The sequence below is a fragment of the Nycticebus coucang genome, chromosome 14 (assembly GCF_027406575.1).
Source record: "Nycticebus coucang isolate mNycCou1 chromosome 14, mNycCou1.pri, whole genome shotgun sequence".
Classification (NCBI taxonomy): domain Eukaryota; kingdom Metazoa; phylum Chordata; class Mammalia; order Primates; family Lorisidae; genus Nycticebus; species Nycticebus coucang.
The window spans coordinates 31,605,693-31,631,108 of NC_069793.1; the positions used below are offsets into that span (position 1 = coordinate 31,605,693).

General features: G+C 40.6%; 1 protein-coding gene across 6 annotated transcripts in view; it reads right to left on the minus strand.

The window, feature by feature from the left end:
- The window catches only part of HIPK3 (homeodomain interacting protein kinase 3), a 128,729-nt gene extending 103,553 nt beyond the window's left edge, over window positions 1-25,176 (minus strand). For 4 of the 6 annotated variants that reach the window (XM_053562905.1, XM_053562902.1, XM_053562901.1 and 1 more), the window contains exon 1: window positions 24,543-25,176. The gene's annotated coding sequence lies outside the window, so the exon portion shown is untranslated. Of the gene's footprint in view, window positions 1-23,721; window positions 24,118-24,542 lie in introns of those variants that run through there. The other 2 variants (XM_053562900.1, XM_053562906.1) reach the window with 2 other exon arrangements.
- Window positions 25,177-25,416: the final 240 nt, after the last annotated feature.

Consider the following 25,416-nt stretch of genomic DNA (forward strand, 5'->3'; position numbering starts at 1 on the left):
TTAGTAAGGAACACATAGAGAAGTTTTGGTGTTTCATAAGCCTGTCCATATGTGGCAGGTTTTTGGTTTTTTGCAGTTTCTGGCTGGGGCTGAGTTCAAATCCACCACCTCTGGCATATGGGGATGGTGTCCTACTTCTTTGAGCCACATGCGCCACCCTATGTGGCAGGTTGTATGTGGTACTGTAATGTTTACTATAAACAGGTACAGGCTTCATGAACTATTCTTAATCAACTTAATTGAATAGAATACCAAAAACAGAATGACACATGTATTTTAGTAACTGATGAGGCTGGTTGATTTTACTTCAAGACGTAGTGAGAGAAACAGTTTTAAGACATTTGCTCTACAGTTTTATGCCCATAGTGGGCATATGCTTCATTTACTTCCAAAGAGGCAAAAGCAGCTGGAATTGACTTACAGCACATGCTTTGTTTCATGTTATGGGTGAGGACCTACACTATTTTGGCAGTCACTTAACCTTCTCTAGCAAGGCAGATGTGGGGTTTGCTAAGATTTAGTGCCTGATCTTTTCTTTGGGGAAAGGGTATTAGGACAGGGAGGGAAGCAGGAGAAGAAATTGGGAGCATGAGTGAGTGTGCATGTGTCTGAGATTCACCATTTGCCCCACCTGTACCTAACAAGGAGCACATGTGTGATGTATTTTGCTCATGACGGCAGTGTGCGTGTATTTTTTTCCTCCTCTGTGTTTTCTGAACTTACACTTAAAAGTTTCATCAAATCATCTTGTTCAGATGGCTCAGGATTATATTTCTTTTGCTTACCCTGTGCTCTTGGGTTCTATAGTATTTCTATAATTATGTAATAAGAATAGTATTGCACTGTAATCTATCATATAGAGCTGTATGTATGGAAAATTTTGATCAGTTTTTTAAGAAATGTATCCTGTTTGCAAAGGCACAATAAAGTTGCATCTTATAGACTATAGGCAATAAAGCTAATAATAAACCTTATTTAACACAAACCAAAAAAAAAAAAAAGAATTAAATTTGCAGCTAATACTTCATAATTTAAAAAAAAATCAATACAACAAACAAAGTCACTTAAAGTTATGTTAGGGATATTTTTATTCCACTGAATATAAGCAGTTACATTGGATCAAAGTATACTTTCGATTCTGTCAACATAACCTTCAAATTTCCTTTTTTTGTTTTTTCTTTTTGTTTTATTGAGACAGAGTCTCACTTTGTCGCCCTGGGTAGACTGCCATGGCATCATAGCTCAGGGCAACCTCAAACATCTGGGCTCAAGCTATCCTCTCGTCTCAGCCTCCCAAGTAGCTGGGGACTACAGGCGCCCACCACAATGCCCCACTAGTTTAGAGATGGGGTCTCACTCTTGCTCTGGCTAGTCTTGAACTCCTAAGCTCAGGGAATCCACCTGCCTCGGCCTCCTAGAGTGCTGGGATTATAGGCGTGAATCAAATTTTTTTTCTGAACTCACCTATCATCTGTTTCTAGGATATACAGGGTGGCCATAAAGTTTGTATGCGATTAAATTGTATTAAAATAAGTAGATGCAAGTACAGTAATACTTCAAAAAATGAACTTATTATAATTCTTTAAAGGGAGACAGAACGGGATAGGAAATGAAAAATAAAGTTGATTATTAGATAAATGTACCAATGTATCTCTGGTGGCTTCAAAGCTAATAGCCACAAAAATGCTTCTATGTGAAATCTCAGTGATGTATTTTAACCAGGTAGTCCTAAATTCACTAACAGAGTATTAGGGTTTTACACAAATTATATACATACATGTTACAGACTATAAATGCCTTTTCGTATGCTACAATCAACACTAGAAAAGAAAAAATTGAAGTAAAAAAAAAGCAAGGAAACCAGCAACACCAAAAAACACACAGAAGCAGGTTTGACCTACTCCCAACTCCCTAGTCTATTCCTATTTTGTTCTCTATTTGATCCGATCATCTTTCAGCTTTCTCTTTCCCTACCTCATCTGAATTAAGCCCCAAGATCTGACCTGCCCCTATGAACACAGTCCTTCATATTCTGCCCTGAAAATGCCCACCTTTCCCTTTAGCCTATCATCTCTTTCTGATTATCTCTTACCAGACTCCCAATATTCTTGGCTGGATTCCACTTCCTCTCTTATATAACATAAAAGGTATTTATAAAGAAGTTTAGCAATGAAAGAATCCAAAACTCTAAATCTGAATACAATGGTTGGTTCTCACTCTATCCTGACACATTTAAGATATGAGGAACTTTGAAAAAGTGAAGCACTTTATGGGAGGTAGTATTCATGCCAACTTTTTCAGAGAAATAAGAGCAATTTAGGGAAGGTGGCCCTCACCAAATATTTTTATGGCAAAATGAGTAATCACATAAGCCATTCCAAGAAAGGAGCTTCAAACACCACAATAACAATTTTCCTAACACTGCAAAAACGTCTCCAGCCCTTCTTACATTCTAAACTCAGAATACCATTTTTGAATAGGGTCAACCTACTTCACCTAGTTAGTGGGCCAAAGAGAAATAGGGCTGTTCTTAAATTATTTTGGTATTCCCTCACAAAGTCTAACCTGAGTTAAATAAATAAAGCCTCAGGCTATTCTACAGCTTTTCAAATCTTATCTCTTACAGGCTGTTGTAAACAGCTTGATCAGAACTCTAATTTTTATACAAATGACTATGTCTTTGATTTCACAAGGTCAGACAGGTAACCTTCTTTCATTTGAAAGCAATGGAGATAGTGAAATCTTCAAGATGACAATATTATCCATTAACCTAGTTTCATAAAAATAACAGATTATTCCAGGCTGGTTTATCCACACAACCGAAGATTTTCCTTTCATGAACATACTTAGAATAAAAACGTTTCACTTTTTCAATTTTTAAAATGTATTCAGGCACATGAATTGGTGGAAACGAATATTAAGATATCTATAATTCATTCAGAAATCATTTCATGATATAACTGTATACTATTTAACAATCAATAGTAGAACTTCATGATTATTTCAAATGAAAATTTCTCAACATTTTATGGAGAGATTAAAACACATGTTTAAAACTGACAGACAGCCGGCCAAGGTGCTTCACATCTGTAGTCCTAGCACTCTTCCTAGCCAAGGTGGGTAATGCCTGAGCTCAGGAGTTCCAGATCAGCCTGAGCATGAGTAAGACCCTGTCTCTAAAAATAGCCAGGCATTAGGGTGGGCACTTGTAGTCCCATCTACTTGGGAAGGTAAGGCAAGAGGATCGCTTGTACCCAAGAATTTGAGGCTGCTGTGAGCTAAGATGCCACAGCACTCTACCCAGGATGACAGAGTAAGACTCTGTCTCGAAAAACAAAACAAAAAAACCCTGAAAGATAAAGCACCAAATACAGAGAAGAACATTATAAACAAATGCCATACTATTATTTTAATTACACAATGACCGATTAAAGCCATAAATTACACAACTACTTGATACTGTTATATCATGGCTGGACGTGGTGGCTCACGCCTATAATCCTAGCACTCTGGGAGGCTGAGGCAGGTAGACTGCCTGAGCTGACGAGTTGGAGACCAACCTGAGCCAGAGCGAGATCTCGTCTCCAAAAATAGCTGGGCATTGTGGTGGGCGCCTGTAGTCCCAGCTACTAAGGAGGCTGAGGCTAGAGAATCACTTAAGCCCAAGAGTTTGAGGTTGCTGTGAGTTGTGATGCCACAGTATTCTACCAAGAGCAACAAAGTGAGACTCTGTCTAAAAAAAAAAAAAAAAAAAAAAGATAAGCAGGAGGATCCCTTGAGCCTAGGAATTCAAGACCAGCATAGGCAACATAGTGATACACCCTATCTCTAAAATAAAAAAAGATGGCTTAGCGCCCATAGCACAGTGGTTATGGCACCAGCCACATACACCGAGGGTGGTAGGTTTGAACCTGACCCACATCAGCTAAACAACAAATGTAACAAAAAAACAGTCGGGCGTTGTAGCAGGCACCGGTAGTCCCAGCTCCTCGGGAGGCTGAGGCAAGAGAATTGCTTGAGCCCAAGAGTTTGAGGTTGCTGTGACGCCACAGCACTCTACCAAGGGTGACATAGTGAGACTCTGTCTCTACAAAAAAAAATAAGAAAATAAGAAAAAAAAAAAGAAAAGATATTGTTATATACTTTTGATTATTTTGTTTACTTCATATGCTGTTGTTAAATTAATGTTAATTTTATTGTATATATTTTCTACAAATCTTATAAAAGCCCCTGAAATAACTATAGTACTACAATAAATAGAAAACTTTTTTCGCCAAAAGCTACACCGTTTGGGCTGAACTTTAAATTTCTGTTACATGATCTAATTCTCAACTTGTTTTACAAATGATAAATGACTTAGTGGTCTATGAAAGCTATATCCAGGCCAGGCACAATGGGAGGCTGAGGTGGATCACGTGAGCTCATGATTTCAAGACAGGCCAGAGCCATAGCAAGACACCAGTCTCTAAAAATAGTTGGGTGTTGTGGCAGGCGCCTATAGTCCCAGATACTTGAGAGGCTGAGGCAAAGGGGATCACTTGAGCCCAAGAGTTTGAGGTTGCTGTGAGCTATGACACCATGCATGGCACTCTACCAAGGGCAACAAAATGAGACTGTCTCAAAAAATAAAAAAGCTATATCAAATTCATTTTTAACGTTTTATGTTTATATCTACTGTGAATATTATCAAATAATGTTTTAATATTATTTTAATTCTGCCTTTACCATGTTTATCCCTGACAAAAGAGGTTTGGCCAAGTTTGAAGTATAAAAGTGCAATCATTTGAGGGATAAGAAAACAAAAGTTTAAGTTCATTAATAAAGTTTAATTTATGACAAGAAAAAAACGTAAACTATCCAGTGTTTTTTCTAACAATGTCAAAGACTTCCGTTCACTTTGGTATGATACCCATCCAAAAAGACTTTCATAAGTACAAGGAAATAGACAAAATAATGTTCACTGTAGCACAGCATGTATTAACAAAATTTTGAAATAACCTAGTTGTCAGGAAAAGACTGGACGCCAAACTCATTCATATAATACAAAGCACACAGTGAGTGGCTTATACCACAACTGCCACATACTTATGTGCCACAAAAAATGAAATTGTAAGGGCAAAGTATCATTGATTTTAAGATATATCCCAATTTCAAAGATGTTATAATATGGGGGGAAATATGCATGTTACAATTAATAAGGTGCAACACAATGAATTAAATGAAATTACATATACGAACATGGATAAATTCCAAACAATACAGAACAAAAAAAAGTTGCGAAGAAGTATGCAAATAGTAGACAAAACTGGCCGGGCTCACACCGATAATCCTAGCACTCTGGGAAGACAAGGCAGGTGGACTGCCTGAGCTCACGAGTTTGAGAGCCACACCAAGACCCCATCTCTAAAAACAGCCGGGTGTTGTGGCAGGCGCCTGTAGTCCCAGTTACTCAGGAGGCTCAGGCAAGAGAATCACTTAAGCCCAAGAGTTTGAGGTTGCTGTGAGCTGTGACACCACAGCACTCTACCAAGGGTGACAAAGTGAGACTCTGTCTCAAAAAAAAAAAAAATATATATATATATAACCATATTTGTGTTTTAGAAAGATTACTCAAATTCTGTGAAGAATACACTAGAAATTAATAACAACAAAAGCAACATTTGAAGGACTACTCTAATATGACAGCTGGTCAGAGCCAGAGCAAAGGCAAGACTTTAAGGGAAAGAAGCCATGAAGTCAAGAGTTCTGACTATCAACAGGTAGCCAGGAGTAAGAACAACAGAACAGTGAGGAGTGAGAAAGGGAGCAAGCAACACATGTTTCCGGCTTGAAGAACTGAAAGCCAAATGATAATAGGATATACCAAGATAAGAGAATTGAGAGGAAAAACATATATTTGAGGTACCTTGTGACTTAGCCTGATTCACTTAAATTCAGAACCTTTTAAAAAGGCCTGCATTCAGTTTTTATAGTTTACTTGGGATATTATCCTGGGAACAAGCATGTGAGACAAGGGAACAAGTCAGGAAAGACAGAAACTCTACCATTTGGCAACAAATAATTGTAGTAACTGATTAAAATACAAATGGTCAATCGATGCAAACACTAGTAGGTGGAAGTTTGAGATATAAAAAGATACTGCTCTTAGGTGATAACTTCCATGGGTCTCTTCTGTTTCTCAAATCCTGCAGGCAGAGACTCTGACTGCCTTTGTTCTGGAGTCTCTTTCCAAGGATATTTGTATAGCAAACACTTGGAAAATAGAAAACAGTCTTCCTCTTCAGCAAAGGACACATTCTTTAATGTCCTGTGTAATAAAGATAACGTCTCCCTCTTGGGCAGAGGTCAGACAGACTTACTGCTCCTTATAAAAGATTCAAGGTTCCTAAGCTTGGGGGTTCCTCTCTGGTAACATAACTCCTTTTGTGCAGGAGCCACCTGGCCCTGTTCACACTGCTCTGCAGAAAATAAGTTCAGAATACTGACACACTGGCTTCCACTACGGCCCATGAATAAGAACATCCTTCATCTCTGACCCAAAAATCTTGGTATCTTCTACTACTATCCATAGTTAAATTGTTAGCTTGTAAGACCCTTTGTAGTTCTTAACAATTACACAGTTTCAAAGTATACCTGCAGAAGATATATATTAATTAAAAGGAAGAAACTGGCAGATGCCACTTTAACCGAGTAATCAAAGTTAAAATCACTAGCAAGGGGACATACTGATACCATGTGTCTGCTGATATGATGCACTGATAGGAACACATTTCTCTATGCTATTCCTAAGCACACAAACACAAGCACAAATTGGGGAACATTTTACACAATAACTGGCGATATTCTTCAAAATGTCAAAACAATACAAAGTCTGAAGAAGTTTCCCAGAACACAGAAAACTGAACAGATAGAACGAAACAGTCGTTCCTTTTAGAAATTAATTAAAGATAATGGGATATAATGTCTGCAACTATTCTCATAAAGTTCAAGAAAAAAGTAATATATTAGCCAGGTATGGTAGCACGCATGTGTAGTCCCAGCTATCTGAAGGGTGGGGCTGGGGCAGAAGGATCGCTTGAGCCCAGGAGTTGAGGCTGTAGTGAGTTATGATGACACCACTGCACTCTAGCCAGGATAACAGGTGAGATTTTTTTTTTTTGTTTGTTGTTGTTGTTGTTTTTGGCCAGGGCTGGGTTTGAACCCACCACCTCTGGCATATGGGACTGGCGCCCTACTCCTTGAGCCACAGGTGCCGCCCAACAGGTGAGATTTTGTTTAAAAATAAAAAATAAAAATCAGGGTGGCGCCTGTTGCTCAGTGAGTAGGGCGCCGGCGCTATATACCGAGGGTGGCAGGTTCGAACCCAGCCCTGGCCAAACTACAACAAAAAAATAGCCAGGCATTATAGCAGGCACTTGTAGTCCCAGCTACTTGGGAGGCTAAGGCAAGAGAATCACCTAAGCCTAGGAGCTGGAGGCTGCTGTGAGCTATGATGCCACAGAACTCTACCGAGGGCAACAAAATAAGACTCTGTCTCTTAAAAAAAAAAAAAAAAGGAGGTGGGATGGGGAAAGGAAGAACACAGAGAGGGAAGGAGGGAAGGGGGTGGGGTCTTGGTATGTGCCACACCTTTTGGAGGCAAGACACGATTGTAAGAGGGACTTAGTACCTAACAAATGCAATCAGTGCAACCTGGTTTCTTGTACCCTCAATGAATCCCCAACAATAAAATAAAAAAAAATAAAGGGCAGCACCTGTGGCTCACAGAGTAGGGCACCGGCCCCATATACCAGAGATGGCGGGTTCAAACTGGGCCCTGGCCAAAAATAAATAAATAAATAAATAAAAAGAATAAATATGGCTTAACTTAAAAAAAAAAATCATAAACAGTGAAGGCAAATTTTTTTTTCATTTAAAATATTTCTTAATTCATAATCACTTTTGGAGCTTTTAATCATTGTATAATTTCTTCAATTAATAGAGCTTTAATTTTTTTTTTTTTTTTTAAGACAGAGTCTCATTATGTTGCCCTGGGTAGAGTGCTGTGGCGTGACAGCTCACAGCAACCTCAAACTCTTGGGCTCAAGCGATTCTCTTGCCTCAGCCTCCCAAGTAGCTGGGACTACAGGCACCGGCCACAATGCCCGGCTGTTTTTTCGTTTGTTCGTTTTTTTTTATTGTAGTTGTAGTTGTTTAGCAGGCCCGGGCCGGGCTAGGACCCACCAGCCCTGGTGTATGTGGCTGGTACTGTAAACAATGAACTACTGGTGCCAAGCCAAAGCCTTAATTTCATTAGAAGACCTAATAAATTTTTCTTTTTTTCTTTTTTTTGCAGTTTTTGGCCAGGGCTGGGTTTGAACCCACCACCTCCAGCATATGGGGCTGGTACCCCACCCTGAGTCTATGTTGTTCTTGGTAGAGCGCCATAGTGTCACAGCTCCCAGCAACCTCTAACTCCTGGGCTTAAGCGATTCTCTTGCCTCAGCCTCCCAAGTAGCTGGGACTATAGGCACCTACCACAACACCCGGTTATTATTTTTTTTTATTTGTTGTTATAATTGTTGTTTAGCAGGCTCAGGCCAATTTTGAACCCACCAGCCCTGGTGCATGTGGCCAGCACCTTAACCACTGAGCTACAGGAGCTGAGCCAGCTGATAAATTTTTGACAACAAAAGGGGCTTTTTATTCTTTATTCTTTTTTTGAGACAGAGTCTCGCTATGTTCCCATCGGTAGAGTGCCATGGCATCACAGCTCACAGCAACCTCAAACTCTTGGGTTTAAGCGATTCTCTTGTCTCAGTAGCTGGGACTATAGGCACCCACCACAACACCCCGGTATTTTTTTTTTTTTTTTTATTGTAGTTGTCATTGTTTGGCAGACCCAGACTGGGTTCGAACCCACCAGCTCCAGTATATGTGGCTGGTGCCCTACCCGCTGAGCTATAGGCGCTGAGCCAGGGCTTTTCATTCTCGAAAAGACAGAACCATAGTACTACTCTATATAAAGCTATACAAATAGAAATCTAAAAATAAAATTATATAACCAGCAATATTTAGCCAATAAAAAGTATTTTCTGGGGCGGTGCCTGTGGCTCAGTAGGTAGGGTTCCGGCCCCATATACCAAGGGTGGCGGGTTCAAACCAGGCCCGGGCCAAACTGCAACAAAAAAATACCTGGGCGTTGTGGTGGGTGCCTGTAGTCCCAGCTACTCGGGAGGCTGAGGCAAGAGAATGGCCTAAGCCCATGGGTCGGAAGTTGCTGTGAGCAGTGTGATGCCACTGCACTCTATCGTGGGCGACAAAGTGTGACTCTGTCTCTACCAAAAAAAATTAAAAAAAGTTGTTTCTGGTCATAGTTTGTTTCATTTCTCAATGTATTTAAAGTACAAATTTACAAAAGACAAAACGTCTTCTTAGGCCAGACATGGTGGCTCACACCTATAATCCTAGCACTCTGGGAGGATCCCTTGAGTTCAAGAGTTCAGAGACCAACCTGGACAACAGTGAGAGTCTGCCTCTACTAAAAATAGTAAAAAGAGAAAGATTAGGTGGGTATTGGGGGTGGGCACCTGTAGTCACAGGTACTCAGGAGGCTGAGGCAGGAGGATTATCTGAACCCAAGAGTCTGAGGTTGCTGTGAGGTGGATTCATGCCAAGGTGCTCTAGCCTGGGAAACAGATGGAGACTCTGTTTCAAAAAAGCGAAAAAGAAAATGTCTTCTTGGAAATAAAAGGCAAAATCAGAATACACTAGGAAATAAGTTGTTAGTGTGAACAGTAAATGAACTGAAATCTTCAGTGGTTGGTTAAGTGTCGATGCTTTTAATACTTCTAATAATAACAGGTTCTTTTACCACTATATTCTGTCCAGGAAATCACGCTAAGCCATTTAACATTTTCACATAAATGAATCATCACATATTAGGAAGTTTTATAAACTAAACCTGCTGAGATGCCTACAACACATTTATGTGAAAATACTAAAGTCTTGGGTATTTTCCAGCAGTATTGTGAACAAAGCATCTAGAGAATGTGTTGACTACAACACAAATCAGCATGTTAAATAACAAGCTTCATCTGACTTAGCAAAACATTCCAACTTTTGGAACAGAAAATGAGCTGGTGGACATTTCAAAGCTGCTAGAAATCACCCTGCCAGTAGAAAATCTTTAACAAGGCTAGAAAAGAGTTAATTCAAAAAATAACATAAGGATTACTCTTATTAAAGCAGACAATTCTCTAGATTTTTAAAAGCTCCATAAAATTAAAATTCCAAAGAGAAACACTGACAGGTAGGCTGACTAATGATAAAAAGTTTACTTGAAGTTCTCTTCCTTCAAGTAAACTTAAGACTGACAATTCAATAGTAACAATTCAATAGTTTGTACAAAGGAAAATTTTTTACTTAAAATTTTTTACTTACCAATGACTGTTAAAAACAGTAAACAGTTTTATAAGTTTGGGTGATAAACAACTACCTTAAGAGAAAGCAAAATGGATTACTTTCCTATATTATAGGGAAATTTGTCCCAAAAGAACCACAAAACTTTTTTTTTTTTGAGACAGAGTTTTACTATGTTGCCCTCAGTATAGTGCTGTGACGTCACAGCTCACAGCAACCTCTAACTCCTGAGATTAAGTGTTTCTCTTGCCTCAGCCTCCTAAGTAGCTGGGACTACAGGCGCCTGCCACAACGCCGAGCTATTTTTTGCTTGTACCTGTCACTGTTGTTTAGTAGGCCTGGGCTGGATTCAAACCCACCAGCTCCAGTTTATGTGGCTGGCGCCCTAACCGCTGAGCTACAGGCGCCGAGCCTCATAAAACTTTTCTTAAAAGAAATCTATGTAACTAATTTTCAGATAAAAATAAATAAGAAATAAAAAAGATAAAGGCAAATAATCAAATAATCCTAACTACAGAAGATCTCCAAAACTAATCCACCTTTGAAACAACAGATAAAATCAAAACCTAGTTTAATAATCTAATCAAATGTACGTTGCTAACACAGTGCTATAAAGGAAAAATTTTCTGCTGATAAGATTGTGAGAGATACTGATTCACAGGTCTACATGGACTTTTATAAAATCAAAGGTCAAGTTCTACAAAACTTTTCAAAAGGATGGGCTAACCTTAATAGTTTTAAGACTAACATTTTGAGCTGGGCACAGTTGTTAACATGTGTGTTCCTAGCACACTTCGAGGCCATGGTGGAGGATCCCTTGAGCTCAGGAGATACAGACCAAGACCCCCCCATCTCTACTAAAAATAGAAAAATTAGCCTTGCACTGTGGCAGGCACCTGTAATCCCAGCTACTCTGGAGGCTGAGGCAAGAGGATTGCTTGAACCCAGAAGTTTGAGGTTACTGTGAGCTAGGCTGATGCCATGGTACTCTACTTAAGGTGACAAAGTAAGACTGTCAAAAAATAAAAATACACATTTCAAGCTGGGCGCAATGGCTCACACCTGTACTTCTATCATTCTAGGAGGCTGAGGCAGGTGGACTGCTTGAGCTCTCATACTCGAGACCAGCCTGAGCAAAAGCGAGATCCTTCCTCTACTAAAAAGAGAAAACCTGAGGCAAGAGAATCCCTTGAGCCCGAGTTGGAGGTTGCTGTGAGCTATGACATCACAGCACTCTACCCAGGATGACAGCTTGAGACTCTATCTCAAAAAAAAAAAAACCCACATATTTCCAATAGTACAACATTCCGCATTTACACTTGAAAGAGATCACTCTAGAGTAATGTATATCATAAGAATTAAAATTCTTTTTTTTTTTTTTTGTTTAGAGACAGAGTCTCACTTTGTAGCCCTCAGTAGAGTGCCTCAGCATCACAGCTCACAGCAACCTCCAGCTCCTAGGCTTAAGGCGATTCTCCTGCCTCAGCCTCCTGAGCAGCTGGGACTACAGGTGCCTGCCACAACACCCGGCTATTTTTTTGTTGCAGTTTGGCTGAGGCAGGGTTTGAACCTGCCACCTTCAGTATATGGGGCTGGTGCCCTCCTCACTGAGCCACAGGCGCCGGCCCAAGAATTAAAATTCTAAAAACCAATGAACTGAAAACAATACAGGCTGGGCACGGTGGCTCAGGGTGCTGAGGGGGGCCTAGGCAGGTGGATTGCTTGAGCTCATGAGTTTGAGACCAGCCTGAGCAAAAAGCAAGACCCTGTCTCTGCTAAAAATAGAAAAAAAATGAGGCAAGAAGATTGCTTGAGCCCAAGAGTTGGAGGTTGCTGTGAGCTATGACACCACAGCACTCTACCCAGGGTGACAGCTTGAGACTCTGTCTCAAAAAAAAGAAAGAAAAGAAAAAAAAAGTATACAATAATCTTTCATTTGTGAGAGCTGAAAAGACAAATACATACTGCTACATAAGTTTGATTACAGTAATTTCAGTTTTGAAAATCTTTCTGAAAGACATTTTAGGGCTTGTTAAAATTAACTGGAACAAAAAAGTCAACTATTTATACTTTCCAAATTCTATTAAGATCCTATATGGTCCTGATAAAAATTTTACACCACTAAATGCAGAATTTTTTTTTTTTTTTCGGAGAGACAGAGTCTCACTTTAGAGCCCTCAGTAGAGTGCCATGCTGTCACACAGCTCCCAGCAACCTCGAACTCCTGGGCCCACGCGATTCTCTTGCCTCAGCCTCCCAAGTAGCCGGGACTACAGGCACTGCCACACTGCCCAACTATCCGTCTGTTGCAGTTTGGCCAGGGCCAGGTTTGAACCCACCACCCTCGGTATATGGGGCCAGCGCCCCACACACTGAGTCACAGGCACCGCCCTGAATGCAGAAATTTTTTAGATGTGTGCAGTTATGATGGGCGCCCATTGCTTAATGGTTAGAACGCCAGCCCTGTGCCCCATGGGGTGGCAGGTTTGAACCTGGCCCAGGGCTGCTAAACAACAACAAAAAAATGTGTACAATTATATTCTCTCTAGTCAGATTTTATTTGCCAGATGTACGTTACACATGCCCTTTTTCAGAAACTTAGTGAAGTACCTTTAAAATCCTTTTTTTTTTTTTTTTTTTTTGCAGTTTTTGGCTGGGGCTGGGCTTGAACCCACCACCTCCGGCATATGGGTCTGGCGCCCTACTCCTTTGAGCTATAGGCGCCGCCGTCAAAATCCTTTCTAATATAGAAATACTGATTTTTAAATTTCAAACCTTTCTGTCACACCTTGCACAATAGCTTTTAGGAAACTCTGCTACCAAGTCAGAAAAATAGAAGGGAAAATAAATGAGAATGTTAAGAAAAATCAAGATCCCTACTAAGCATGGTAGCATGTGCCTGTAGTCCCAGGTACTTGGGAGACTAAGGCACATAATAATAATAATGATAACAGAAGTTCACAGGTGCTTACCTCTGTGACACTGAGACTCCTACAGAGGAGTATGAGAGAAACAAAAGGAGTATAGTAAAGTTACCACATGCATTTGGCTCACATTTAAATTATATCCGTATGCCAAGCATTGTATATTCAGCCCTCAACTCACTGTCATCAGAAACAAGTTTTTACATGGTTTTTTATAATGTACGGGTTTTTTTTTTTAGGAGACAGAATCTCACTTAGTCACCCTGGGTTGAGTGCTGTGGCATCACAGCTCACAGCAAACTCAAACTCTTGGGCTCAGGTGATTCTCTTGCCTCAGCCTCCCAAGTAGCTATTTTTGGTGCCCTCCACAACACCCAGCTATTTTTTAGAGACAGTCTTGCTCTTGCTCAGGCTGATCTCGAACTCGTGAGCTCAAGCAATCCACCCACCTCAGCGTCCCAGAGTACTGGGATTACAGGCAAGAGTCACTGCGCCAGGCCTAAAGATGCTTTACTTTGATTAAGGCATATAGGTTATCACATGTCTGTATTTGACTCCTTGTAAAATATTATTTATTTTCCCAATGTCTATCACATACTTTAGGGAACATAAAAGCCTATAAAACATGGTCCTTGATCTGAAGGAACAGTTCAAATACTATCTTACATTTTTTAAAACTTTCCCCAAAATGTTTATATATTAACTTCTAATAGATTTTGCAGTGAGGTATTTCATTTCCTTCCAATTAAGTTACTGAGAAACAACTTCAAACTGGATGTTCCATCAGACGTGACAGACATGTACTTTAAGAAGATTCTGCAAGTTACGGGTAGCCCACTAGAATTCAAAAAGCCAACCCCAAAGGCAAACATTGTGTAACAATTTTTTATTCAAAGCTTTACTGGCAAACCAATTATATTATAGTCCCAAACACCCTGAGATTTTATACACAATTCAATTTCACGAAATTGTCAAATTTCATTTAGAATATTGTATTATACTTGATTGAAGCTGAGTGTGTCAAGAAAAAAAAAGAATATCATATTATAGGCTTGGCGCCTGTAGCTCAGGGGTTAGGGTGCTAGCCACATACACCAAAGTTGGCAGGTTCGAGCCCTGTTTGGGCCTGCCAAAAAACAATAACAACTACAAAAAAAAAAAAAAATAGCTGGGCATTATGAAGGGTACCTGTAGTCCCAGCTACTCAGGAGGCTGAGGCAAAAGAATGGCGTAAGCCCAAAAGTTTGAGGTTGCTGTCAACTGTGACACCACAGCACTCTACCGAGAGCAACATAGTGAGACTCTGTCTCAGAAAAAAAAAAGAATATTATGTTAAATACAATTATAATAGGAGCAACACAATGTAATACTTGCATACTTGGGTCTCGCCCACCTTTGCTGTTAAGGACCCCAAGTAAAATATATATATATTTTTTTTCTTTTCTTTTTTTTTTTTTTTTTTTTGGCCAGGTGGGTTTGAACCCGCCACCTCCAGTATATGGGGCTGGCGCCCTGCTCCTTTGAGCCACAGGTGCCATACCATAAAATATACTTTTAAAACACTAAATTTTACTTGGGAAGCCAAGGAGGGTAGATTGCTTAAGCTCACACATTCGAGACCAGCCTGAGCCAGAGCAAAACCTCTTGTCTCTAAAAATAGCCAGGCGTTGTGGCGGGCGACTGCCGTCCCAGCCACTTGGGAGGCTGAGGCAAGAGAATAGCTTAAGCCCAAGAGTATGAGGTTGCTGTGAGCTGTAATGCCATAGCACTCTAAAAAACAGCAACAAAGGGAAACTCTCAAAAAAAAACTGTAAATTTTAAAAACAAAAAGTATATAAATTTTTTAATTTACATAAATGAAGTACAAAAATGATACCCTTTTATATATATAGTGGCTTTATATAAGCTACAGGTAGGCTGGCTGCAGTCAAGAGTATAACAGTGGTCCGCACTGTTATACTAGCACTCTGGGAGACTGAGACAAGTGGATAGCTTGAGCTCAGGAAGTTTGAGACCAGCCTGAGCAAGAGCAAAACCTGTCTCTACCAAAAATAGAAAAACAGCTGGGCACCGTGGCAGGTGCCTGTAGTCCCAGCTACTTGGGAGGCTGAGGCAAAAGGGTCTCTTGAGCCCAAGAGTTTGAGGTTGCTGTGAGCTGTGATGCCACGCCACTCTAGCCAGGGCCACAGAGTGAGACTCAGTCTCAAAAAACAAAAAAGTTACAGCTAACAATTTCAACATTCTTAAAAGTATCTTGAAATGTTTTTCACCTTTTGTGTTCTTCCACAGATTGAGCACAGAAATCAAGTTTGAGGGCTCTAATTTATGAGAAAGGGAATATAACTAGAAAAGGCAAACCTAATGGAATATTTTCAGGCCATGTGAAAACAGTGCAGATCCAAAAGGAAAAACCATGAGAGAACAATAGAACTGGATTATTAACCATGTCTGAGAAATACCATCTCTTAAATTAACATGCACTGTGTCTCTACAAGACAATGTGACTACTAAACTGGTTAGCCTTGATGAAAAAAGTTACCACAAAAATAAAATTGATAAAATTTTTGTTCATATTTTTTAAATGATTTATTTGGCTTTAAACATTATAAAGACAGCAGTGAAGGGTTGCGCCTGTGGCTCAACGGAGTAGGGCGGCGGCCCCATATGCCGGAGGCGGCGGGTTCAAACCCAGCCCCAGCCAAAAACTGCAAAAAAAAAAAAAAAAAATGAACAGGACAGCAGTGAATATTAACATATAACTTTGACGTGAACGCTACCTAAAATTTTAGTATTTTTAAGTACATCATATTTAACAAAACAAACAACTTTAAGAAGCCTAAATGTACTGAAGTCAAACTGGTTTGTTTAGTATTTTCTAACTCAGGTGCACGTATACAAATATAAAAGAAAATTTCACTTTAATATATACTCGTTCAAAGCAGGGACATGTTACTCTAGTCATTCATAGCATACAGTACCTTGCACTTAGTGGACATTCAAATATATACTAGATAAAATATTTTCATATATTACCATTGTTTCATCTGCTATAATAAATTTCATTTTTTTGCATCCAGAATCTGGTGATCCAGCTACAAAAAAATTTCAAGTATACTAAAATTTGGTTACAAATCCACTATTTTGTACCTAAATTATCTCATCTAGCTTTAAATTAAAATAAAAAACTAGAACTAATATACTGCAGAGATACTATACTGTCTCCACTGAAGCTGTCTGATTACAAGTTGGCCCCAATCATGTTTTTGTTTTGTTTTGAGAACATAGTCAAGCATAGCATCATGACCATAGGCACAGCAGCATAAACTGTAATTTTCATTGTGACTTTATAGGTCACTGTACCCTATTTAATCTCAACAGATACTGTAATAAATTATATATTTAAAGCCCTCGAAAGTATTAATTTAAATTATACTTTGGAAGAAAGTCTAAAAAGTCAGGTTCGATTTGCAATATGTTATCACTGTAGCTATCCTATTAACTATTTAATACTGTAGCATAATATATCTAAAGTCATATAGTTTACCAAACCTACATGACTCTCTGTATTGGGTGGCACCTGTGGCTCAAGGAGTAGGGTGCCGGTCCCATATGCTGCAGGTGGCGGGTTCGAACCCAGCCCCAGCCAAAAACCACAAAAAAAAAAAAAAAAAGAAAAAAAAAAAACAGATGACACAGAGTTTAAACATACAAAAATGAGACTTTTAAGCCTTTACATAACACTTTATAACAGGGTAGAAAACATTTTATAAGCAAGCTATTTTCTACAAATGTTTCAAAGTTTATTTGTTTTTTAACTCTGTAAAGCATTTCGTATAATTTATAAATAATATACAACAGGCCAGCTGCAGTCCCTCATACCTGTATTCCTCGCACTCTAGGAGGCTGAGGCGGGTGAACTGCTTGAAACCAGCCTGAGCAAGAGTGAGACCTCATGTCTACTAAAGATAGAAAAAACTAGCCGGGCATCATGTTGGTGGGCACCTGTAGTCCCAGCTACTTGGAAAGCTGAGGCAGAAGGACTACTTAAGCCCAGGAGTTTTAGGTTGCTGTGAGCTGGGCGGCGCCTGTGGCTCAGTCCGTAAGGCGCCAGCCCCATATACCGAGGGTGGCGGGTTCAAACCCAGCCCCGGCTGAACTGCAACCAAAAAAATAGCCGGGCGTTGTGGCGGGCGCCTGTAGTCCCAGCTACTTGGGAGGCTGAGGCAAGAGAATCGCTTAAGCCCAGGAGTTGGAGGTTGCTGTGAGCTGTGTGAGGCCACGGCACTCTACCAAGGGCCATAAAGTGAGACTCTGTCTCTACAAAAAAAAATAGGTTGCTGTGAGCTGCAATGACTCCCTCTACTTAGGCCTGATGCCCTCTATGATGGCACTCCACTTAGGATGATAGAGACTCTGTCTCAAAACAAAAATAAAAATAATATACAACAAAATGAAGGGAATTAAACCATTTGAAGTTAATATGAATGTTTTTAGCAAATTAAATACTTTAAAATTTTCTTTTTAATATTTTCTTTTTGTTTAATATTTTTTATTTAATTTTTAATATTTGAAATAACTGGCTAGTCAACTACAGTTAAGTTTTTATTTTCTAACAAACCTGAAGACAATTTTCTTGGTAATCTATATGTAATCAAATATAATTTAAAATCCATAGTTGCCAAATTTTTAAAAAGGGAGTGAGTCACGATCTATTCATCTGATTCCTTCAATGCCTACCAAATTTAACCAAAAACGAAAAAAAAATTTTTTTTTTGGCAAAACAATATCTCTACAAAATTAACAGAACAGTTGAACGTAGTTGGTGGGCACCTATAATCCTGGCTGAAACAGCAGCGCCTGTGGCTCAAAGGAGTAGGGCACTGGCCCCATATGCCAGAGGTGGTGGGTTCAAACCCAGGCCTGGCCAAAAACTGCAAAAAACAAACAAACAAACAGAAGGCTGAAACACAAGTTATCACTTGAGTCCAAGAGTTCAAGGCTGTAGTGAGGTATGATCTCACAGATACACTCCAGCTTAGGACAACAACAGAGTAAGACCCTATCTCATTAGAAAACAAAAAGAGTAATGCTCAAGTAAGAAAAATACAACACTTTTCTTAATTACTCTTCCCTAAATTAAATCTCTACTTAGCATTAAGTATAATCTTTTGTTTTAAAAAGAGGGGAAAGTTGGGTATCATGGCTCATGCCTGAAATCCTGGTACTTTGGGAGGCTGACACGGGAATTTAAGACCAGTCTGGGCAACATAGTGAAACTTCATTTCTACAAAAATATAAGAAAAATTTGCCAGGTGTGGTGGTCCAAGCCTACAGACCTAGCTAATGGGAAAGCTATATCCCAAGTAGCTAGGATTGTCCCAAGGTATAAGATCACCTGAGTCAAGGAGTTCAAGACTGCACTGCACTCCAGCCTGGGCAACAGAGCAAACAGACCTTGTCTCAAATAAACAAAGAAACTGTGTGACAATTTACCTGAGTTTTAATTCTTAGTTCAAAAGCACACATTCATGTATTGTATGAACCTTAGTTTTATTTTTAATGATCTCCAAAACTAAAAAATATATCCGACAAATCAAACTCATTTTAACAGCAATATTATGTTCCATGCGCTTCATTTCGGATTTCAAGTTGGGCCTGAAAATGTGACTTTTTTAATAGTAGAGAAAGTTTATCTTCCCTTACTACATTCAAGCAAAAGTCTTTCAGATTATAGAAACAAAGAAACAAGAGACACAAAAAGTAAGGCAAGAGGGGGAAAAGATGTTAAAAATTGAAATCGAGGAAGATAAATGGATGCCATTATTTCACAAGATTGTAGTAGGTGTCACTGGCTTTTTTTTTGAGCCAGAGTCTCACTTGTTGCCCTCTGTAGAGTGCTATGGCGACACAACTCACAGCAACCTCAAAGTCTTGGGCTCAAGTGATTCTCTTGTCTCAGCCTCCTGAGTAGCTGGGACTACAAGCGCCTGCCACAATGCCTGGCTATTTTTAGAGATGAGGTCTCACTCTTGCTCAGGTTGGTCTTGAATCTGTAAGCTCAGGCAATCCGCCTACCTCAGCCTCCCAGAGTGCTGGGATTACAGGCTTGAGCCACCACGCCTTACAGGCTTGAGCCACCACGCTTTCCCTAAAGCTACCACAATTTTTCACTAAACTAACTCTGAACTCCAGCAACTTGGGTATTTAAAATCTAGCATATTTCAGTCTCCCAAATCCAATTAAACCAAGCTCTTTCCTCTTCTACTGCCCAGCTTCCCCTACCTCGCCCGGATCCCTACTGCTCTTCTATCTCCTGCAGGAAGAAAAAATCCTTACCTTATTTTAGAAAATTAGAAAAATTGTTTCATTCAAGGTAACAAAATATATTTAACGTCAAATAAAGGTACTGTTCTCAGTTTGTTCCATTTCAAAGACCTTCTGTTGGAAAAAGACAACTTTCTATACAAGGGTATAACGTGAAACTTAGTAAATGTGTAATATAAATGTCTTAGCACAATAACTAAGAAAATGCCAGGAAGGCTATGTTAAGCAGTGTGATGAAAATGTGTCAAACGGTCTATGAAACCAGGGTATGGTGCCCCATGATCACATTAATGTACACAGCTATGATTTAATAAAAATAAATAAATAAATAAAAGACAGCTTTCTAAAATACTGACTTGCAATTAACTGCCAAACACAAAAGACAAAGAAAATCTGCTTTAATGACTTAATGGTCCCCAAACCACAAATTCTACCTCAAAAATACAATACATACTATCAATATTCATCCAATTCTTTAATTTCCATTCAAGTAGTAAGAGCAGAGGCACTAGGTCCCTAGCATAATAGTTATGTCTTAGAATCAAAGCAATATGCTGCCTTGTTTAGTGACATATGTTCTAAGTATCAACTGAGAACAGCCGGATATGCTAAAAGGCTGAGGGCCTCATTTGACAAACATTTATAAATATGTAATATACATCCTCCAAATATCTATTCTACCTTGGTCCTACAATGATTAAGATCAAGTCTCAAAGAATAGCTATGGCAAAGCTACAGAACCAGCACCCTAATATTAAATTGATTGTCCCCAAAACCACTTTTAATTTATGCCAAGCCAACCAAAAGAAGCAAACTATACTTCCTTTAACATCTGTAAATATATACCCTTATTCAACTTACATTAAGTGTTCAAGGTAATAGGCAAGATACACATTTTTCAGCAGCTGGATCCAGAGTCATTTAGAACATTTAAAATAATTCCTTTAGACTTACATTTGTATCAAATACAAAAGACTGCCCATGACAAAGCTTTCGGCAAGTTAAAAGTTGTCTTTATTTTCTCAGAGAGAAATAATACTACATCCCAGTTAAGGTGTGGGGGAAGAAGAATATCTTTAAAAAAATAAACACTGACAGATTCCTCCATTTAACAAAGTTCTAGTAGTTAGTCGTCAGGAGTAACTTCCAAGTTAAACATGCCACATTAAAAGTCTCAACTCTGGACATAAGAAATCTAGGACAATTGCTATCCAGAAATTTTACAACACAAATATTTACTTTGGCAACAATAATATTTTGTGTCCTCTAATAGTAAAGCGGCAGGAATGATAACTTTTGGGAGAAAAATAACAATTTTTTAAATATAGACAATTTCAAAGTTCCTTAGAATATTCTTAAATCTAAATGTCACCATGACATCTTTTCAACTCCAAACTCAAATGTGACAGCGCAATGTAAACTATATTTTTATGTCTTTGAATTATCCACCAATAGTGCAATTGGTCCACCTCATCATCATATTGAACTGCTACAATGAAAATAGCATTTAATAAGTTAACTTCTCTTACCTGACAAAGTAAACTCCAAAAGTTACCAAGATAAGTCATTCTAACATTCAAATACAGAATAACATGCAAACAAATATTCCATTAAATGGATGTGAATCAGGTTTAGGAAACCATATTTCAGCATTCTTAAATTGACATTTTCCCCTTCTTCCTTTCCATATGCCTTTAGTGTTTATGTACCAAATACAGTAGAACCTCCATAGTTGACCACCTCCCTACACTGACCATACCCCTACATTGAACTAATTTTCACCAACCCAACATTCATCACCTGTATGTATCAGAACAAAAGATCTAGTTCCTTATGTTAACCACCTCCATATCTACAGGTGTTTGTTACAGTCCCTTAGATGGTCAACTTTAAGAGGTTCTACTATATTTAAAAACAAAAGTTCAATCGAAAAATTCAGTTGATGGCTGTTGCTTTCTTAAGTTGCGAGGGAAAAAAAGGCTCTTAATACCTTGCATTACATATAATACCTATGTATCTATGCCATACTTGCTATAGTAACTCATGTAATCTGCACTCTAATGGTTATCACATGACAGAACATCCCAAATATTAAGAGTATGATCTACAGCTTTTCAAGCATGTTTACACAAAAACCATCTACTTTAATGTGACTCTAAAACCCCATGCCCAGAAGCCAATGACTGGTTTACAAGCAAGAAAATTACTAGTTCAATGGAAAACTATTATGACAATAAACTAAGACTGGCTTACCGTGTTATGATCTGCTAGCCTAATATATATGTTTAGCTACGATAGCTAGCAATGTCCAAATAGAACTTTGAAACATTTAATGACCAATTCTTTTCTAGATTTCAAGCTTATTTCACCTTTTAAGAAGTTTTTGTTTTGTTTTGTTCTTGAGACAGAGTCTCTGTTGCCCAGGCCAGAGTGCCAGGGCATTTGCCTAGCTTACAACAACCTCAAATTCCTGGGTTCAAGTGATCCTCCTGACTCGGCCTGCTGGGTAACTGGGACTACAGGCACCCTAAACAACATTTAGCTAATTTTTTCTATTGTTAGTAGAGATGGAGTCTTGCTCTTCCTCAGGCTGGTCTAGACCACCTGAGTTCAAGGGATCCTCCCACATTGGCCTCCCAGAGTGCTAGGATAACAGGCATGAGAGGCAAGCAGAGCCCCTTTTAAAAAATTTTAATCTAAGGTTTTCCCCAAAATGTTTTTCTTAGAAAATACATTCCCTGGAATAGGAGGAGAAAAAAATTAAGGAACACTTTTCCCCATAAAAACAATGACATGTCAGGAAAAAAAAAATCACAAAAACATTTCAGCAGCTCTCTACCTTAACACAAACTAAAAATAAAAAATAAAAATGTAACCTCAAACAAGTTAAGCATTATATTTCATAAATAAGATTTCCCTACCCTTTATGAATGCTGCCATAAATATACCAGAAATGATTTGTTGATTTAAAAAATGAAGAACTTTATTTGGTTGGTTAATTTCAATTACTGAGAAGTGGCATTAAGTCATAAGATAATCAATAAAACTACAAAATTTTATTATTAAAAGATCAGTCATTTTTTAATACCGCATTTTATATAGCATATTTTATGTGCAACTTTAAAACTTCATTTGGTGTTCAACTGAGAATTTTGTCGACAATGAAGGAAAACTATTTTAGAGTCATTGGGAGATAATACAGTGACATAAAATCAAATAGATGTGACTTTGAGTGATTTTAAAGATTTTTCACGATAATTTTTAAGATAGCCAATTTTTGCCTTGCTTAACAACTAAGAAACCATCAGTCATATTTTGTTTACTTAAAATACCAAGTTTAATCATGACCTATCTAAACCTTATCATTGGTCATTGTGTAAAATTAGCACTGCACTTGCAAACATAAGCAGAATCTAGACTTATCTATCAAACATATGGTGAGACTTGTCTAGCTTCTGAAAATTTAAATAAAAATATAGGATTACAATGTTTTAGTTGGGAAAAAAACAAAACCCACTCATCCTGTTCAAAAGTTTTCATCAAAACTTCAATCAGAAAGAGAACCTCTTAAAATTTTTAATAAGTCTAGCAATTAAAACTCTGAAATTAAATGAAATGGCTTAAATAAAAGTACTCCCACTTCAGAAGCTAGAGTTTACAAGCGAATACCTAAAATAGAACAAGAAAAAAAAAATCAGTCTTCCAAACTACTAAAAAATACGTATAAGAACAAGTACACACTGGTTTACCAGCTAACTTTTCCAGCCGTCAACCAGAAAAACATCAAAAGTTGACAACAGAACCAGAAGCTTTCCTTGTAAACTGGACAGTAATCTAAAAATTTTTGCTGTTGCTAATAGAAGCGACTTATAATTAGAAGCAACAAACTGACAGGTGGAAAAATAAATTCCCCTAACAGAGCAGCAAGAGGTTGTGAAAACACGGTTCAAGGACTGAACATGTTATGACTGCACTGTAACAAGTCCAAGGTAATTTACGCACACACCCTTTAGCGCAATTCTTCGACCAGAGATAAGATTGGGAAACAACAGGCTTCCCAAGAGCCACATACCATTTTAAAACAGCCGTCGCCCTCCAGACAGGAAAACAGTCATTCTCATCCGAAGTCTTTCCGCCAGTCTCCCAGTGCTGCGAAGGGAAGCGGGCGGCCGCCACCTTAACGAGAGAAGCCGGCAACAGCCCAGCCGCGCGGCCGCCACGCCTTCCTCCCGCCGCCGCTGGGGACGCGGAGTCACGGATCACATTTCTCCTCCCCAACAATCACACGCACGCACGTCCCCAGAGTTGACACCCTCCAAACCGGCCGCTCCCCTACGCTGGTGACTGGGCCACAAAGCACCAGGACGCAGCCATCGGCTGGGGCGCTCAAGTTGCGTGCATGCGCGCGCGTTTGTGTTTGTTCCCCTTAATAAAAGAGGTCTCCGTAGTTACCGCCAGGGGCTGGGGGGAAAGAGAGGCCCCCTGTGGGACTAAACAAAACTTCGGTTGCCGGGAAGAGCCGTTGCGCAACCTTGGCAGGGGGAGGCCAAGGCCCCCGAGCCCGGGCCAAGCGCAGCTTCCCGGAGGGTGCGCCACCGTGCGCAGGAACCACGCGCGGCCCCGCGTCCGGCGGCCTCGGGCCTGGCGTGTCGCCAGCCTCGAGGGAGCGGCCCAGATCTGGACACACGCCGAGGGCTGGGGCGGAAACCGGGGGCACGAGAGCTCTCGGGAAGCGGAGGAGGCGCGGGATGCGCGACAGTCCGGGCCGCTCCGGGGGAGTCGGGCCCGGCCGGGGTCAAGATGCGGGTCCCCTGGCCATCCAGCCGCAGGCCCGGCAATCAGAACCGGTACCCCCACCCCGGAATGGGGGCGCCCCTTGCTTGACTCCCTTACCTTCCTAGAGGCCTGCGCTCTCCCCTCTTCGGGCGGCCGCAGCCCTGAGCATGTCCAGGGTGGGGTACAGGGCCGTGCCGGGGACAGGGAGCCAGGCGCTTCAGCAGGCGGCACCACCCAGCCCGGGCTCAACCCCTCTCCGCGGCCGCTGCCATCTTGTCCTGGCGGCTGAGAGGAAACGGCGAATCAACCTCCCCCGACCGCTGTTGATGCTGATGCTGCTCTGGCTGCTAAGCGCCGGGCCTGTCTCCCTCATCTTCCTTTCCGGGGATTTGGGGAGGGAACGGTTTGGCTGGGGCGAGGGGTAGTGAGAGGCCGGCCGGCCTCTGGCTACTGGGGCCTACGGCCGCGCAGGGTGCGGGGCCCGCGGCGGTTGGAGCCCATTCCTGCCGCCCCTGCGGAGAGAAGGAATACGGCTGGGAGAGGCGGCGGCAGCGGGGCCCGCGGTTCGGTGTCCTCAGGTCGCCGCGATGCCGGCAGTCGTCGCTGAGGCAGCTGCCGCCAGCCGCCCAGTATCGGGCCCCTCCTCTGCGCCCGCCGGCCTCGGCCGCCGCCTCCGCAGCGCCACCGCCCGCCCGGCCGCGCAGCGCGCCGAGCCCGGGCGGCCCCGCTCGGCTCCGGCCGCGGCGTCTCCGCGAAGCTCCACCCCGGGGTCCGCCCGCCAGTCCGCAGCCGCGCCCCAGTCGCTGGGAGCCTGGCTGGCGACCCGTGCGGCCGATCCAGAGCTGCCTCACACCAGTCCTCCACAAAAGAAGCATCCGCCAGCCCCCTCCCCTGGGCCGAACTTCCCGCTAGGCCCACTCCGCCAAATATGTGCATTTAAAAAAAGATCCCAACACCGAAAAGAAAGGGTTAAAATGCAGAAGCAGGATTT